The 20095-nt window shown below is 42.0% G+C and overlaps 1 protein-coding gene across 1 annotated transcript in view; it reads right to left on the reverse strand.

The window, feature by feature from the left end:
- LOC147733562 (aminopeptidase N-like) overlaps positions 1-20095 on the reverse strand; it is a 474314-nt gene that overhangs the window by 84287 nt on the left and 369932 nt on the right. The gene's annotated exons all lie outside the window — the stretch shown is intronic.

Here is a 20095-nt window from a genome sequence, read left to right on the forward strand (position 1 = left end):
AACAGAGTGTGAGTTAAGGGTGAATGTACAGAGAATGGTGAATAAATAAAGAAAGGAGAGAGTAGTTGTTGGATGCTGAATGAAGGGTGTAAAATTATAGGAACAGCGGTCCAGCTACTGAAAAAAAAGTGCATTGCCAATACCAGCTTGTGCATACTAATATAGCTTCTTATGTGTTGGGTTTTATGAATAATTTGTGAGGCGTTCATATGCCTTGAATTCTAAAGAGGGGTTGTCTTATGACATATCAACCCCAAAAATATTGTGGTATGAAAATAATGTAGAAAATGTATTGGTCACAAAAATATAACATTATTCATTGGTAAGTACAGAAATATCATTTGCTATAATATTGCCATTGAAATTGTAGTTATATATATATTGGATTATCATCATTATTATAATTTAAAATAAAAGTTAAATTGTTTAACAAAAATGATTTATTTAATATTTGCTTAACTTAAAACTAAGGGCCTGTTTACAATGTCGCTCAGTAGGCCCCTGACCGCTGGCCGGAGGTTTTATGACCGACTTGGTAGCTAGGAAGTCCAGCCCCCTTATTATGATAATGGTGGTCGGAATTTAAACTGGTAGTAGACTACTACGGGCCCAAAGGACGGTATTTCTGTCTTCGGGATTATGACGTTGGTTTCCAAAAACCAATCCAATGTCGTTCTTTACGAAATAGAATGGCTGTCAGAAACTTGCTTTAGCGGCCCCTAGCAGTGCCCCCTTTGCCCCTGGCCCTCCGCATTTGGGTCTGGGGGGCACATATGTTGCCCCCAAAACATCCATGAGGTACCTGCCACTCAGTGCAGGGATGTTTACAAACTTCCATTTTTTAAATTGGAGCTAGTGCTGTGGGCGGTTTTGGCCTGCTACACAAGCGCCCATTGAAAAATGGAAGTTTGCGACCTCATCATATGCGGTTACATCTTGATTGGGGTTGCCAGAACTCCAAACCTATGGTCGAGCGGTTCCTTACCCGAAGGTGTCGGTCTGAGGCAAGTTCGACTGCCAGCGTAATTAAGGCCTAAATGTTAATGTATTAGCTATAATGTAAAAAGATATATACCTTTAGACAAAAGCATACTTTTTTATGATAGGTATTGATGTTAAATTGTAATTTATGATATATTTGTGATGCACACAGAGATAATTCTTAGTTACAAATATATAATGTAATTTACATTAAACTAAAACATCACACACTTATATTAATTAATTATTAAAGAGATTAAACTACAGTTGAAATGTATTCAACCATCTGAAATAATGTGCAAAAATACACATCAAAAATGATGTTTTTGTAATTGTAAATAAATAAAATATAGATATAGAATCTGATTAGAAAAAGTATTCTTGCTAAAGTAAATATTTTTAAATTAGTTTATTAAATTAAAGATGCTAAAATAGCTACTAAACGTAAACTTAAGTTAATATGTAGTAACCAAAGTCAATCCAAAACTAACTAAAAAAAACAATTAAATAACAATGTTTTATTCTAACTAAAATCCTGTATAAATTTAGGAAAATGCCTAAATTGGGGAGATAAAATGTATTATGCTAACTCAAGTCTATCAAAGATTGGTGTAGGAGCGCATAATTTGGTAGGTGGTCATATTTAATATTCCAACTCCAGCCTAGCAAACACTGAGGAACGTGCATACATTGGGTTGTGGGAGTGGTCAGATTTAATATCTAACTTTAGTCTAACAAAAATTCTGGAATGTGCATTCATTGGGAGGGTCAGATTTACTATTCTAACAAACACTGGAGAAAAAACATACATTGGTTAGGAGTCGAAATACAATGGCTTTTGGCGACCGAATCGGATACAAGTCCGAACGATTAATTACGATGGAAGGAAACTGTTTGGGCTGTCTGATTCAAGACGCCGATGCAAACATGTGTTCAGAAGATATCTGGATACTCCTTCTGCTGGTTTAAACTTACGAGATTTACTAAGCAACGAGAGCCATTTCCAATCAACTAGATGAGACATGTCCTCTCATAGTTGAGATCTGAATTAAAACGGTTGAAGTACTGGCTGGCTCTAATTCACTTATAGAAGATACTAAATCGATGACTATCAACATTTAGGAATCTGTAATTGATTTGATTTGGAACATTATTCCCTTTATGACACTATTTCTGAAATAAAATACAATTGCCCAGACGAAGTCCGAAGAGCCAGCATAGACACGTTTTGGCAAAATTAGTTGGCTATTTGTATTACTGAAGAAACCCTTGATGATTTGTACCCGGTGATTGGACTGAATTGAGAATTTGAAATTGGAATAAATAAAGAAGACACGGAAAACTACAGTAATTGGAAAAGGCTGTTATTGATATGGACATTTGTATTTACTAGAGTTGCTCAGGTTAGGGATTTCTGTAGGTCAGTTCCGGTTGGCATTCAGACAGACCGAGTTGTTTGGAGCCAAGTCGTACAGCTCTATAGACACTGTTTTCGACCAAGTGATTATGATGTCAGAATCGGACAGCCATTCCAAATTGATTTGTCTTACACAAAACAGCTGTCAGAATAGTCTTTAGGGGCCCTTAGCGGTCCCCCCTTCACCCGTAGGCCTCCGGTTGGGGCCCATTGGTACCTTGTAATCGTTTGGTCGGACTTTGCAGAACCTGATTCAGTCTGAAAGGATTCCAAACCGATTAGGTCAGAAGAGTTTCGGACAACACCGTAATCGGTCCTTCAATATTTTAAATTGCAGCTAACAAACATTGGTGAAAGTGCATACATTGGAGTGGAGGTGGGTCAGTTTACTCTTTTAATTTCACGCTAATAGTGGGGAACATGCATAATTTTGGGAGCGGCAGGATAAGAGAGCAAGGGTTAATATTCTAACTCCAACCTAAAAAAAAAGAGGTAAGTGCATATGTTGTGCGGGGGTGTCAGATTTATTATTTTAATTTCAACCAAGCAAGCACTGAGCAAAGTGCATGCTTTAGTGATGCAAATGCAACACACATTAATAAAATACTTACATTTTAATTTTTTCCATAGAAGAATAAATTAATTAAAAATCCTAAATATAAGAACTAAAATAAAATGAGTCACATCTTAAAGATAACAAAATCTCAGATTAGCACTAAATTCTTTGTTAATAAATAACATTTTAAATAAACACTTTGCTGGGACCGGCCGCCAGTGGTGCGGCGGTCCCGCCCTGGAAATTTGGATGCCACCGCCACCATGGCGGTTGCATCCTCCATTCCCAGCATTGTGGCGGGCGGTGCTCACAGCACCACCTGCCACAATGCTGGGAATTCACTGCGTGCATTGTCATGCACAAGGTGACAGGCACCGTGAGGTGCCTGCCACCATGTCCATGACAATGCCGGGGGGTACCTGTGGTACCCCGAATGTGGAACCCTCATCCCCCCAATATCCTGGGGGCCAGCAACAGGTCCCCAAAAGCAGAATCTGCATGCCTTTCCGTGGCGGTAACCCTGCCACGGAAAGGCATGTTTCCACCCCCCATACTTATATCGATGGAGGTGTCTAGCAGACACCGCCACCATATTAAACCTTTTTCCGTAAAAGCGGCGTCCGGTCTTCCCCTTCACCGCGGTACCTCCGCCATACTAATATTGTGGGAGTAAATGGGTGGCGGTCGACGAAGGATGTAGGGTGGATTGCCACCGCCATGCGGGCAGTGGCGATCAGCCCTACATCATAATAACCCCTTTGCGTCAACCGCCGGCAGCAGTACCACAAAACAAAATAAAATGAAAAAAAAAACTTTTACTTCAAGTATATTGTAACCAGCGCTTTAAATTGGTTAGTACCTTCCGGTACAGAGTACCGGCACTTTTATTTATTTTAAGAGGGTGAGTACATGCTCTTCTCAAGAGTGACATAATACTTTTAATTGGAGAGTACCCGCACTTCCCTGTAAGAAGCAGGTACTCTGAACTTCTATTTTTTCATTTCAAGCACTGATTGTAGCCTTAAGTTAAATAAAACCACTACCTATCTTTCCCCAATACAACACACAAACCCACATTTTTTTAAAACATTTATAAAAATGTCAATAAATCAAATAAATAAATGTTTTAAATATTTGGCAGGTGGCACGTTTTTATTGTGCAGTTTATTGAAATACCCCAACAAACCTCACTACAAAACCCTACAAATAAAACATTTCTATACAATATAAATGTACATATAAACATTAAATAGCATCATTAATACGCTATTTAGTTATGAATAAAATAGTTTTTATTTAAAACGTGCTCAATGCCTCAATAAACTCCACAACTCAAAATTAAATCTGATTAAATAATTTATACATGTTTAAACATTCAAACAAATAAGTACAAAATGAATCAGTTAACATTAATTAATAAACAATTTAAAGACACTACCCATCCAAATACATATTTAATTCTAAAGCATGAACTAAAAATGTAATGAACAGTTAAAAAATATTAAACTTGTAAAAACATAAATAGCAAACAAAAAGCAACAAATTAGTCAGTCACAATGAATGTACATATAATTTAAAATACACTACACGTCCAATACACCCAACTACCAAAAAAAGTTCTACATTACTATAATATTGTTAAAAATAATTCAAAGTATATCTCTTAATTAAATAAATGAAACAAAAATGCAATACAGTGTAAAAATAAACAGTATTATTGTAAACTGTTTAACTTTGATAGTACTGTAAAAACAAAACAAAAAAATATTTTAGTATGTTAGACCAAAATATTATTGTGGTTATAATATTTTTAACCATGATGTTATGGTCACATAATATTTATGATTTGATATTTAGTTGGAACCTCTGTGAAGAGAGAGCAGAAAAGATGCTGTGGACAACAACATTACAGGGATAGAAAAGACCAGGGGTGAGTGTGGTAGAAGGAGAAAGAAAGTAGATCAAGGGGGAACCATAACAGATGGAGAGCACAGGACTGACAAGGCGGCCAGGACATTTAGAAAACAAACTAAGACTGAGGGGAGAAATAGGGCTGAAGGGGCATGGTGCAGAAGTCAGTGCTGTGCGGATTATAATGTGGATAGAAAAGCTTTTGTCAAGGTAGTGAGTTTGTCGTGCCAACCCAGAAATCTTCCATTTTCCCTCCACACCCAAACCCCAGTCCCAGTTTGGAATGGCAGCATTTTTCCCTCCTTTCGCAGTACATGATTGCTTTGTGATTCCTGTGTCCCATTGTGACTCTGTCATCTCAGTAGACCACTTCCTGTCTGTCCTAGAAGTCATTTATCACAAATAACTGCAATGTGTAGTAGTATTTTATGATATCAGGGATTGATAGACCTCCATCAAACACACCCCTGTGCAATTTGCCCAAAGCTGTGTGCGGGGTCCCTCTGTTCCAGAGGAGTAAAAGTAGTTCCTGTTCTATTTTTCTGAAGTACTCATAGGAAATTTTATGCTGCATTCCCCTGAGTTGCGCAGACAAATCAGTAGAAGATACTGAATGTTTTGCACCCCTGGGTATCCCTTCATAACTTACGTGGCCCCTTCTGTTTGATTTGTCTCATATCTGCACTTAAAACTGTATCCATCAAAGCTTGACTCTGTTCCCCATAATAATGTCTTAGTACCGGGTTCTCCATCTGGTGTGAGACAGTGATTCATTTCTCATTCAGGGATCTCTGGGTTATCGGTCTCCAGACCTGGTCGAGTTATGACCTGCCAGTTCTGTGTCCAAGGAAGGGATTCTGTGTTTCTTACCCCTTCCAGTTCCGACCATTCTCCTTGCCTCCAGCCAGTCCCATGCCTCAGCTGAGGAAGGAAAGTGCTGTGTACATCATCATGTATTTCAAGTCTTTGTCCCTTAATGCTTTCTTGACTGCCTCAAAGCTGCGATGCTGTCTCTCTACCGAGAGGGTGAACTTTCAAAATGTAGATCCCCGTGTGCTTATGAAGCCTCCAGGATCACCTCCCAGTCTCTGTAGTTAAACACCCTTGGTATGAACATGCATGGGGGTCACCAGGGCAAGGTGGAGGGCCCAGCACTCTATATGCCCTTTTTTTTGATTAACATGTGGACAGTCTCTTGGGGTGTAGTATTTTAAGGATAAGGTCTTCCAAAAAGAGGTCAGTACTTGGTCCCTCTGCCCCTTCAGGGACCTCCACCACACAGATGTTATGACACCTGGCCCCTCCCTCCTGATCTTCCAGATAGGCTGTGGTGATCAGATTCTGTTTGGTAAGGATTACAAATTATTCCTCCAGTGTTTTTTTTCTGGAATGTAGGGCGTTGATTTTCATTCCAGCCACTATGACTTTCTCATCAATGTTACACCCATCAGCCAGCAATAGGTTGATGTCTTTGGTGACAATATCCAACTTTGGTTCTTGGGTACCACGGAGTGCCTTTACATCCAATTTTATCTAATGGAGTGGCAGTTCTGGTGCAGTGTCTGGTTCGTGAGTGGTCCCGGTGGTCTTGCCTTCTCTCTCTGTGCCACCTGTTGTCATCATCACAACCATGTGTCTATCGAGGTTATTGGTCTGTGGAAGTGGAGGGCCCCAGTTCCTTACCATTGCCCCAATATCTTAGAGGGACACTGCGCCAGTGCAAGAGTCAGGGGCACTTGTGTCTTGCACCGCAGGCTTGCGTGCAGTCTCTTTGGCTGTGTGATTTATTAAAGTCTCAGTTCTTTCTTGAGTCCGACCATCGCAGAGAATGCCAGCAATGATACTTTACATTGCCCTGTGGCCCTGCCTCCCAGCCAGATTTCTCCCGGTGAGGATTCAGGCTGAGTGCCACGGAGATCTATACCACTGTCTTGCCCCTACGTTCCAGGATCTTGAGTTCCAGAACTTTTGTTTTGTCCATATTAACTGTCAATTTCATCCTAGTACAGCATTGATGGAACATGCTCCATTTTCTTTGCCGGCCTACCTCTGTCATGTTCATTATAACCAAGTCATCAGTGTATAAGAAGCATGGGACATGAGTGCAATTCATTTTTGGGCTTAAGCTCGTGGTTCTTTTTAAGGCTGTAGGTAAATCTGCTAAGGATTTAGAACATAACAGCGAGGCAAAAACATAGCCTTGGCGAAGACCATTCCTAATTTTTATTTTACTAGTAAGCGTACCATTAGTATCCGCAATCACCCATGCCCAGTTCTGCCTTTGTAGCTATTGGAGTATTAGAAGTAAGGCTTTTGGGAATTCATGGGTAATTAAGGTTTTCCACAACAGATCAAAGTGCACCAGATTGAATGCAGCACAGAAGTCAACAAAGCAGCAGATGAATTTCCCCCTTTGGTCTGCAAACTTTTTTTGCAGAGCCATAATCTAAAACAATGGATTAGCATTGAGTGACCCTCATTAAAGCCTCCATGTCTTATTTGTTTCTACCCAATCTTTCAACAGCTACAGCAACATTTTTGAAAATAACTTTACCCCTACAGCTAATAAACTAATCAAAGGTAGTTTTTAGCTAGTGTGGTGGCCTCTTTCTTATGAATGGGTCTTAGTATTGCCCCCTTCCAACCTTCTGGGAAAGGGCCAGATGCTAAGAGCCTTATTATGACTGTGGCGGTGCGGGAGCGAGACAACCCCACACCACCAAACCCATGTTTAAAACGCATGCCAGATTAGGAGTTTTCTCCTGTCTGGAGGGCAGTCCATTGGGGTTCCCAGGATGGTGCTTATGAAATAGGCAATGCAATGGGAACTTCAGAGGGAGCACCTGCACAGCATGGATTGCTCCAGTCCATGCCATTCAGGTACTGGTGTGCAAGCTCACAGGGGTCAGATGTTGCATTCACACAGCGTGAGGCACCAGGGGGGCCTTTGTTTCCTCACTGCCACACTTTTGATGGCAGTCGCACTGCCTTGAAAAGTGTGGTCGTGAAGAAACTCATAATATGTTTGGTGGGATGCAGCCGCCATATTGCATATTGCATATTGCATAAACCATATTGCGGCTCAAGACTGCCAGCCCTCTGCCAGGGATCTCTGATCCCTGGCGGTTGCGGTAGTCCTAGTGCAGCCCGACGGCCCTGGTCATAATCGGGCAGTCGGAATACTGCTATTGCTGTGTCCCCGTGAATCTGCCGGTCCTTCAACTGCCAGACTCATTATAGGGCTCTATGACTCCTTGGTACATCAAGTAATAACATTTTGCCAACCTGTCTACATTAGATCTGATCATGACAGCTAGGTTATCTGGGTCCGCTGATTTTGTCAGTTTTAAAGGCTTTATGATTTCTTTGATCGTCTCGATCGAATATTGTGATTGGATCTCTTTGATCACTATAAAGCTTTCCTCTCACTGCAACCATACATTTCTTCCAGAGTATTGATCCAAGTGTCTTCGCCAACCAAACATCTTACTTTGCCTGCATTCTTTCCTGTTCCATCTTATTCCATCCCATTCATTACTTGTGTTTCAATTACTTCTAACATATTTTTACAAAAAGTCCTGAAATAATCTTTTTTTTCTCATTCAATTTACTCTTATACTCTCTTTTAGCCCTACATATGTTCTCTATCCCTTAATTGTAATTTTTCTTGAGGAAATCTCCCCTTTTTGCATCTGTTGTTTCATTCTTCTACACTTCCCATCGACACAACCATTTATCTTACTAACACCTAATTGCACACTGTTCTCTTCTTGCAAATTTGCTTTGACTTCAACCTTTAAAAATTCGTCAACTTGATTTATTATTTCATAACACTAATTCAAAAAGTCGTTAGGTATCTTGTTCTACCTGAATTACTTCTTGTTGTAGCTGAAACCTGCTAAAAAGGCATAGGTGTTTGTAATGTGGTTGTGTGTTCTTCTTGCAAGGGAATAAACTTTTCCCTTTGTACTCATACCCCAAAGTTTAACGCTAATGCCTCTGGAAGACCCTTGCCACCAAGAAGACTGCAGCTCTGGGGGTCTTCCGACAATCATATTTCTTGACCGCGCGGCCAGCAGCGATATACTTTGTGACGGTCAATGGTTTTCCATATTTATTGATGCCTGTGTTTTTATTTCGTCTGCACGTCTCGTATGCACACATATGCATGATACTTGTGGAAAAATACCACCTACCTATTCCCAGAGTCTGGCCCACCTGTGAGCAGTCCAGAAAGGGGTATATGGTACAAACCTGACTTTCCTGGATATCTCTGCAAACACAGTTGCATTCTTTGGAGTAAAGATGCTTTTGTGAAGGGAGGACCTGGATAAAATGATCCATGTTACCCTTCCGACAGACAAACAGGAAAGGGGTGAGTATGCACCCCAAATCCTTCGATTCCACTGACTTGAAGCCGGCAGTCCCACCTTCTCTGTCGGCCCATCGGAAAGCCAACTTGTAATACAGACGGCAGTATACTTCTCAATACCGCCTTATGGCAGCTGCTATTGACCGACTGCAGCCAAAGTGGTCTGCATTGCTTCGCAGATGGCTAGTGGTGTCGGTGGTTTACCGGTGGCCTTTGAAAAAAGCAATCTGACAATCTTGTAATACGGTGTCGGACCGCCGAGTTCATGGATGTCGGATTGTAACCGCGGGTACTGCCATTCCCAGACAGCCAAACTCGTAATCAGACCCTACGTGCAATGTACAGTGATCACTTTCTTCAATTTTTTAAACCTTAAAGTTCTTCACTTTACAGAAGAACCATGTTTAGATAAAGATATAATCTAAAAATGTGTCTTCATCAGTATTAAATGCCCATTTACTCTAAAGAAAGTAATTGGTGCTAGAAATGCTAGTAATGCAACATATTGCGCCGTATGTGCATTATTTGGGAAACAAGGCAGATTAACTTTAGAAGCAGTTAATATAGCATTTTATAGGTCACCTTTTTGTGACTAAAATCCCCTCCTAATGATACCATATGTGAATCATATTTTGCACCTAGCCTTTCAAGGTCTTTTTTCATAAGCATTAGCTGATTCTCATAGTATTACTGTACTAGATGTCTGGATATATAGATTGCCATTTGTATGTTTTCTTACTCAGTTGGATTAAGCAAGGCAGAATCCATTAACAGGGTACTTTAAAGCCAACACTTTGTTTTTGCCAATTTCATAGAAATTATCCTCATCAGGCCCCCGAGGGAAACATGACAAAAACTGTCAATCAGCACATGCTCTTTGCACAGCTATGTTTCTTGTAAGCACTGGATATTATACATTTCCAGCAATAACTTAAATATTTTCAAGGTTAATCACTTTCTAAATCCACCTACATTCCAGGATTAAACCAACAGGCTGTGCAAAGTACCTTTCTCCTAATCCAGGTCACGCATACCGCCTGTACTCCTTCACATTAATATGTAAGGGTAGCTGATAAACATTAATAATGGTTCAACTCAAGTAGAAGAGTGAACTGTTGAGTCTGAGGTTCAGAACTAGGTAGAGGTTGCATAAAAAACAGAGATGGGTGAACACTGTAGGACAGAGGAAAGACAAGACATCAGTAGAAATCATTGGAAGGAAAGAGATGACTGGGTGGCAGATGGGTTTTTAGACAAAGACCGAAGATTTGGGAGATCGTCATGTAGGAAGAGCAGTGGGGTGATTTCTGGAACAACTGTGATAGATAGGACACAGTGCAGAGGTTGGAAGAGCAATAGGCATGTCTGGTATAGGTGTGGCACTGTAGGTAGGGCCATACATTGGGCTGATACACATAACAGAGAATCTTTACTGTCACCCGATGACAAAACGGTTTAATAGCGGACAGTTGTGCTCTTTGGTCAATAGTTAAAGAGGGCGCAATGGCTCAGTGGCAACCAAGGTAGAACTGGGGTGGGGAGAGAAGCACAATGTGGGGGGAAGAAAAATACAGAAGCTAGGAAGGAGAGCAGAGTGAGAGGGATGTCAGAACATAGTCTGAGGTGGAGAGGCAAAGCAGCAAAAAGCACTGCAAAGGCTGAGGAGGAAGGTTGGGCTGAAAAGAAGTGCAGTGTGGATACAAGTGCACCATACACAGAAGCTTCCAGCAATGTGCAACATCAAGAGGATTTTAAAAGGGCAAAATACAACTTCTATACAATTTTTCCGCTATTTACAATTCTGCCATGCCCTGGCCCCCGATCAGGACGGAATTTAGTCCGTTGGAGGCCCGAGTTTTCATGGGGGATATTGAGAATAAAAAGATATCACGCATATACAAATCCCTAGTCATACACTGTTCCTCTGATGTACAATCACTAAAGGAGACCTGGGAGGATGATGTCGGGAAACTGGAGGGGGAAGACTGGAATGAGGTGCTGGCAGGTCCAGGGGCGCGGCCATTTCGGTTCGCCTCAGGCTGATTCAGTTCAAATACCTTCACAGGGTGTACTACACATGGCGGAGGTTATGGAGGGCGGGCCTCATTACGTCCCCGGAATGTACTAGGTGTGGATGTGAGGAGGGCACTTTCTATCATACGGTGTGGAGTTGTGGAGGTTTAGATGGATTCCGGAGTGGAGTTTGGAATAGCTTGGATGAGGCGCTGGGATGGGTGCTCCCGCGCACCCCACGACTGGGATTGCTGCATGTCCTAGATGATGTGGGAGGCAACCTTTATAAAAGGCATCTATTGTTACTGGGACTCACGGTGGCCAAACGTGATATTGCGAGGGCGTGGAAGGACCCACGGGCCCCGTCTCTTGTAGCATGGAAAAGGGGCCTAGATTTTTGTATGGGGATGGAGAAGCCCATATTTCTTGCTCGAGGCTGCCCTCGCAAACACTGCAAAATTTGGAAGCGATGGGCCGACTACAGGGGTATATGGTTAGAGCCTCCGCCAGAACAAGACCTGGAGCTAGATACTTGAGCGTGCTGTGTCACTGGATGTGTGTACACAGTTGGTCGGACTTGTCAGGGACCGTGCAGGGAGGGGGATCCGGGTGGGATGGGAGTTGGGGCTATTTTGGGGGGGCGGGAGGGTGATGGGGTCATTATTTGCCATGCTATTAAACGTAAATGACAAAATGGATTGTATTGCACCTTGTATGTACCTATGACTGGCAGATACCTCTGGGGTACAGGGTTCTGCGTTTCTTGTGTGATCTATCAATAAATTCTGTTTTAAAAAAAAAATACAACTTCTACAGAGTGTCACTTGACCAAAAAAGTTGCAACTATGTTTAGAGAGCTATTCAAAAAAGAGGGTATGTAATACAGGTGACCTCCTTTCCCATGAATCTAAGTAAGAAATAAATCCAAACAAACATAAATAATTATTAAACTAATAAACCATACTAGTCACCTTCCAGCTGTGCAAAAAATAACTATTATTCCCTTCAGAATCTGTGCAATGCAAGCAAGAGTTAGTCCATGTTAAACAGCTTTCTTCCTAAAGCATTGTCTGGCTATGCCATTGTTAATGACATAAAATCCCCATTGAGCCCAGGAACTGAAATCTATCTGATGCATCTCGAGCACTACAGAAATCCCTTTCTTAATCATCTTTTCTAGGAAGTCTGAAGAACTCTATTCCTGTATGTAACATTGATCTTAACCAAACTGTAGCTGATATCTCCAATTAGCTGGAAACTGCAAGTGACATACATGTCCCGCTGAAAAAATTGAAAACTATGCGCCAATCTGACGCCCACAAATGGTTCTCCCCGAGCTTAGGGCAAAAATATTGATCGATCGTCAAAAAGAACGTGAATGGAGAAGTAACTATGACACTCTTGGAAAGTCCCGCTATCTGGTTGCTCGTTCAGTCTATAAGAAAAGCCATCTTTCTAGCCAAAGCGGAATTTTTCTCAAGTATAATTGAAATGTCCAATAAAAAAATCTAAGGACATTTTCTCCATAGTCGATAAACTTTCGAAATCCTGCAAGAATCCAGCCCAAGCCTGTAGCCACACAGGACTTCTGTAACAACCTTAATCAATATTTTCTGGACAAAATCGTGCTTAATAAATCAAGTATCCTTGTCACATCCCCTGCCTCCCCTGACCCTACTCACATCACTAGTGAATTTTCCCTTGACCACTTCCCTCTCTTGGACGCCCCGTCCTTGCTTGCCCTTATGCATAGGGGCAAGTCGGGATCCCCGCGTGATTGTTGTCCTCCCCATGTTTTAAAAAAGGTATTCACTGCTTTTCCCTCTCCAATATTAGAACTCCTTAATTCCTCTCTGAAGCAAGGTATGGTGCCCAACTCGTTTAAGGAGGCAGTGGTGGTACCCCTCCAGAAAAATACAGGTGTGGAATCCTCTACCTTATCAAACTACAGGCCAACCTCTTTGCTCCCGTATCTAGCCAAAGTATTGGAAGCACATGTAACATCTCACCTTTCCAGCTTTATTGAGCAATCCGACTATTTGGATTCTGCCCAAGCCGGATTTCGCCCGGCCCATTCGACCGAGGTGGTCATCACAGCAGTTTTGGATTCTCTACGCCATAATGCAGACTTGGGAATCCCTCAGGCCCTGGTCCTGCTTGATTTGTCGGCTGCGTTTGACACAGTCGACCATGACATCCTTCTCGACCGTGTCAAACTAGCCGGCATTTGCAGCCCTGCCCTTGATTGGATCAGGTCCTTTCTTAGTGACCGCTCCCAGCAGTCGGTCTGCCCCCTTTCTCATCTCCCAAACACCACACCACCTGTGGGGTCCCTCAGGGCTCCTCGTTGGCACCTATTTTGTTCAATATTTACATGCTTCCCCTGCTCCACTTATTAAAATCTTTTAAAGTCACTACTTTTAACTATACAGATGATTTGCAACTTACCTTCACAATTGATGACTCCCCATACTCTATCCATCAATTCCAGTCCACTATGCTCTTTATAGGTCATTGGATGGACAGCAACCAACTTAAATTGAATCCCGAGAAGACAGAACTGGTCCTTTTTGGTCAAAGTAAGCTTCTCTGGGGCCCACACTATTGGCCTTCCGAACTGGGCCTACCCCCTACCCCGTCCAGCTGGGTCAAACTCTTGGGGGTGCTTATTGATGAAGAGCTATCATTAAAGCCTCAAGTAAACTCTGTTGTTTCATCTTGCTTTTTCCAGCTCCATAAAATAAAAAAGATTAGTCGGATGCTCACCCAGCCTGCCCTGACCCAGGTGGTGATGGCCTTGGTGTTGTCACATTTAGACTACGCTAACGCCATCTACCTGGGCCTTCCTATTGCCCTCAGTAAACGCCTCCAGATGGCTCAAAATCAGGCAGCCAGGCTTATTTATCGTCTCCCGCGTTGGCAGTCTGCTAGACCCCTGCTGAAGCAGCTCCATTGGCTTCCGATCATACAGCGCGTATTCTTTAAAACTGCCTGCATGACCTTTAAGTCTCTTCATGCGCGTAGGCCGAAGTTTATCCAAAAACCTTTGCCCAGGTGCATTCCCCTTCGCAGCCTAAACTCTGCATCGCAAACCCTCCTGATTGTTTCTCGCTACAAATTCCAACGTAATGGAGGGCAGAGGTTTGCCACGCTTGCCACTAATCTGTGGAACTCTCTTACTTCGCTCTTGTACCACTCTTCTTCAGTTTAGGCGGTACCTTAAAACCTGGTTATTCGTTCAGACTTTGGCTTAACCTTCTCTCAGCAGCCTTTTGAGTTGCAGTTCTTTCAGTTTCTGTTGGTCAGCGCCATGAAACCCCCAGGTGTACGAGAGCTTTATACATTTTTGTTAAGATAGATAAGATAAGAATCATCAATGCCGATATGCCCATGACCAAAGGTCGCCAAGTCCTCAATTACCAATCTGTACTTCATGAGTGCCCTTCAAAGACTGGTTCTAACCATCAAACTATGTGACCAGTCAAAATCTCAGCTGGCCTCAGGTCGTCAAGAGTGAAACATTCTCCTCTGCTCACATGTGTGCCCAAAACTTCTTCAAACAAGCACAGTGGTACTGTTCAACCATGAAACAGACTAGGACATGAGGGGATTATTGCCACGTTTGACATAGGACACCAAATAAGAGAGTTAGGAATTATATTACATGGATGAGATTTATAATGGAGCAGTGAAGAATGCAAGCATGTAATAGCTTCTAGGGTTGGGTCTGAAATGTGGTGCCCCAATCACCTGAGGAGCAGGACTTGACTTTCAGGTTAGTGGACACTGAAGACTGTGTATGTCTGGCAACATTGGTTGTTTTGACTTCTTCAGCTGATGCTATAGTTTACCCCAATCATCTCTGCTCCCTTGCTCTTTGTTGTTCCTTTTATCAGTTCCTTCTGTTTTCTTCCTCCCCATTCCCTGTATTGATCCTTGTTTTGTCTTAGGCTGAACTTTGTTAATAACTCTGCTATAGTTTTTCTCAGACTCCTGATTTCCCCTCTGATTAGACTTTGATGAGTAAGTACCTGCATATATACCTTGTTGTGGATTTCTCCTTTTTGGTTTTGTGGCTATGATCTTAACTTCTGGTAGACAGGTGTCTCTCATAATCCATTCTCTGGCAAGTATCCTGGTTTGCCTGGGGGCTAGTTACAGTGAGACCTTCTCTCCTCTCACACTGGCTGAGCTGCAACATGCTTTTGACATTAAACGCATCTGCTATAGAATTCCTACATCGCTATTCAGTATTCTCTATCTTCTATTTTTTACTCTTGAAAATGAGCAGTATTGTAAGTCTGCAACGTTACAAGATTCTGTCACTCAGAGAGTCCAATCATGACTTCTAACCCTAATAGAAAAGAGTGTCTTGCTAGCTCTCCTGCTCTAATCCCTCACCACCACTTCACCTTTTCGAATTAGGTGATTGCTTGTGTTCCCTACTCTCCTGGAGACTACTGGAGTGAGTGGATCACCTCTAAGGTGAGAACATGAGGTGAACCTCACTATCTTTTGAGCTACACTACAAGGGTTGTGAGAAGTAAAGCTGACAAAGGCTCACTCTATTACAGCTCTCCTTCTGGATTGATGGCTCAGTAAGCACCAAAAAGGCCAAATGGATGAAAACTCACTTCCAATCCTCAATTCTTTCTTCTCCCCATGCTGATCAGTAAGACTCTCCCTCCCATCTCCTAATGCAAAAATGAATCCCATTTCCGATTCCCTTTTACCTTCCAACTGATCAAACCGCATACACAACCCACCACCACAGATATGCCACTGATCTTTGAAGGACTGAGAAGTGCATACTGTCTTCATATACCTCGTACCCATATACTGAGAGGGAATGCTGTATTTTGAATTATCTTATGGTCATAAAGGCACCAGCTGCAAAGTTACTTGTGTGCCCAGCAATTTCGAGGCAATAATACTAAGTCAAGCTAACTCTGGTGATTAATATACCTGCTGGAGAGATTGGATTTGTTCCTAGAGCAGTTTTTACTTATCATAAATGAGTGCAGATGGTTAACGTGACTGCTGCGGAGTATGTGTAAAATGCAGATCACAGAATTGTTTTTATTTAACTAGCTCAGTTGGTACTGCTTTTGTCGCAGAGATCCTTTTCTTACTTGCAGTTCCTAATTTACAGTCCATCTAGTATAGTACAGTGTACTATGAACTGGCATCAAAAAGCTGTATGCAAACTTCAAGGCACAGGTTTATAATAGTATGCCCCCCGCCCAGTCTTTCGTTACCCTAAGGTTACTAAAATGGGTCTGTTTGGGTATAAATGCATTCTTATTAGTAAAGCCAACCAATGTATTCTTTATAAAATTCAAAGTTTGGGCTTCTCCAGACCACGCATACCTAAAATATGCTGTCTACCAGCATGGATGACATAGGACTCCTACAACTTGTAACCCTCATTGTTTTATCCAACATTTCCTATATATTGATTTACACACATATGATTCATTGTCTCTTTATAATATGTGTATGATGTAAAGTGCTCTGACACCTTACTTTGGTATGACTAGTGCTATAAATCAAATTATATGCATGTGACAGCGGGCGAATGAGGGGTCCTTTGGGGGTGGTAGTGAGGGAAGGCATCCACGAGGGGTGCGAACAAAGATTGTTGCACCGGGCGCCACCAGGGCTAAAGTTGGGCCTGTGCAGATCATAGGCATCTGTCTGATGCTGTATCCCCCCTCATCTTATTGTAGTTTCCCAGATTGGCCTGGACTCCCAGGGTGATCTGGACTCAGGCTGTTCTACTGTCTTTTTCACTATATAGGTCCCCAGCCTCACCTCCGGCCGTTAACCGCAAGGCGCTTTATCTGTTAGCTCAATGCGTGATTGACTGAATGTCTCCGCCAGGGTTCCTAAGGTGATTTAACTGGATGCCGTTGCAATCCTAATGGGCAGTAGCATCATAGAGTACAAAAACCCATAACACAAGCCCAACCTGTTGTGTTCTGTGAGAATACAGACCAACTAACTGAACTCCTACACTCTTGCATGCAAGTATTCAGATCAGCTCTTTCACTGTCAGCCTTCCTGGAAGCTTCTTCAATGCCACACCTAATATGAGTCAGACAAGAGGCCACAGTTCAACCATATTTCTACATGTCATGTTTTCCCTTCTCTTCTGCACCAAGAAAAACCACCTTTTGATGTAAAGGACTGCTCTGTAGTCTTTTATACTGTGATTGTTTAGAATTTCCTTCTTACAGAGTTCTACCGATTAATCCAACATTCCAATTAAAACATGACAAAGCGCACACACATTCAAAGCAGATTAGATTACCTTAAATTGCTGTCAAAGAGTTCCAACATCCCTCAACATAAACTACAGCTTCTACAGAACACATTATACAAAACTAGTTGTCTGTCAAAGTGCCCACAACAACATTGCACAAAAGGCATAACCTTTAACAGATTATGTCAGATATAACACCTTTCTCAAATCCATAGATACCAGTGTGCCCGCAGCAACATTACCCATACCAGTCCATCATCACATGCAATCATACAATAATACATGTATACATAGGATACTTGTACAACCACCCAACACAGTCCAGATTTTTCAGCAGATGGATATCAGGGCTCTGCAGCATTACCCAATACCCTAAATAACTCACATGCATACAACCTGTCATGCAATTTACAAGCAAAGTAACTAGCCACATAAGAAACGTGGTAGGACCTTCAGCCACACCTGATAAACTAATTAACAACATTGTCAAAACCAGATAGAGAAGGTACTGAGACAGACTGATGCTGCAATTATATTGAAATGGGAGAATATTGGGTTGAAGGTTTAGCATGGAACATAGAATGGTTGGAGACGGGGATTCCAGGAGGACAGTAGGGCATAGCAATTTTGGGAAAGCTGGGTGATGCGATGTACTGGTGGCGTTGATGAAGAAAATTGAGTGATAAATATTTTACTTGTTTTCGACGTGGCGACTGTCTTCTTTTCATTGGTTTTTTAGAATTTTAGGGAAAATCTGCATTTAGTGTGATGTTTGTCTTTTTTTAAATTGCATAATAAAAATCATAAATTACAATAAATTACACTTTAAAAGAAATACTCATTAATAACACATCATAAATCAATAAATTAAACTATATCACAGAACTAATCTAGGACAGTATAAAAAGTTCTTCCTAGCATTAAAAACAGACCACAGAAAACTTAACACACCACAACAGATCTCCATAGTAGGCAATGATTGTAAGCGAAGATAGGCAGGACGCCTTTGTGTAAAGTACAATCGTTTTAAAAAGCGTATAATGTAGCATTTTCTCATGTTGCTATAAAAATGTACAGAAAAGGACTATTGCATAGTACTCTGTGCAATGAAGTCCCAGGGACAGTTTGTTAGGCTTGCAGACCAATCATTCATTTCAGGGAAACTAATCGGATGTATGTCAGCCATTAAAACGTACTCGACTTGAAAAAATCCATGATAATGGCATGGTTTAAGCCAGTGTGTTCTGATGTCCATACTTTGTGCCATATTAATATGGGTTGCAACATTATTAGATCTGTGAGAAACAAAACCCCCAGTTCAGCATGACAGACATAAATAGAGGCACTTCAATGGGTGGCAAATAAATAATTAGGAAATCATTCTATACTATCTGCAAAACTGTGCATTTAGTGTGTCCCTACATTCCCGTCTAGTATAATGCTACGCTGAGGCATTTGGATTTCTAAATCTTTATCATCTCATTGGTGGGTTTGTGCCATCTCATTGGTGGGTTTGTGCCAATTGTCTGGAAAGGTTTTGTAAGGCCGTACATGTTTTTTTTTAATTGTGAATTCCTGGAGGACTAGCATGGTTCCATGAGCCTTCTTCATCAAATAGCATACCTAAATATGAAAAACTATTTGTGAAGCCTATATTAGTGCCCTTGATTTTTATATCTCAACACATGGCAGTTCTCCTCCCACACTTCATTAAAAATGCTTTCGATTGATTGACTTACTTCCCAAGATCCTGCATATACTCAACAAAATTTGTAGGGGAGAGCCAGAACAGGGCGATGGCCCACCTGTGGAAGATCTTTAGAGATTGTATCTAACACAGCACCAACTATTTATATACAGTGATAAGAGAAATGGTGCAAGGACACAGACGTGCCTTACTCCTCTCTCCACGCTGAAAGGCTGAGTGCATTCTCCCTGGTTCTATATCCAGGGGCAGCCTTAGGCGTGTGCAAGCTGTGCACCTGCACAGGGCCACCACACCCCAGGGGCCACCACGCCAATATATATCCTTAATATAATAATCCTGTGAGGATGGATACATATTTGCGTGGCGGCCCCTAGCAGGAATTTGGTGGCCTCCGGCTCTGTTCCACTTCCAAACACCCTGACCCCACCCCCCCCTCCGCTCCTCTTCACCGGCCTCCGCACTCCGCCCAGACCCCCTATTTCGGACCCCCTACCTACGCTCCCTGCCCAGGGCCGCCATGAGCCTAGAGCCGCCCCTGCTATATCTAACCATGGCTCTGCATCCCAAGTAAAGATCTTTTTGACAACTAATAATCTGTGCCTCCACCCTCATGTCTTTCATGATTGTTGATAACTTGGCATGAATGATATACTCAAAAGCCGTGGACAAATCAACAAAAGCCAAGTAAATGTTGCCCACTTTAATCTTAGTGTTCTTTCCAATTAGCATGCTTAAGGTTGAGGCCCTGCTCTGTTGTTCCAATCTGGGAGCAGAACCTATATTGTAGGTCTGACAGGATATCATGAGTTTTCGCCCAATCTTGTAGCCTATTCAAAATAATGTGATTCGCTATCTTTGCTAAAGAATCAAAC

Source organism: Lissotriton vulgaris, chromosome 2_1 (genome assembly GCF_964263255.1).
Source record: "Lissotriton vulgaris chromosome 2_1, aLisVul1.2, whole genome shotgun sequence".
In the NCBI taxonomy this organism is placed as follows: domain Eukaryota; kingdom Metazoa; phylum Chordata; class Amphibia; order Caudata; family Salamandridae; genus Lissotriton; species Lissotriton vulgaris.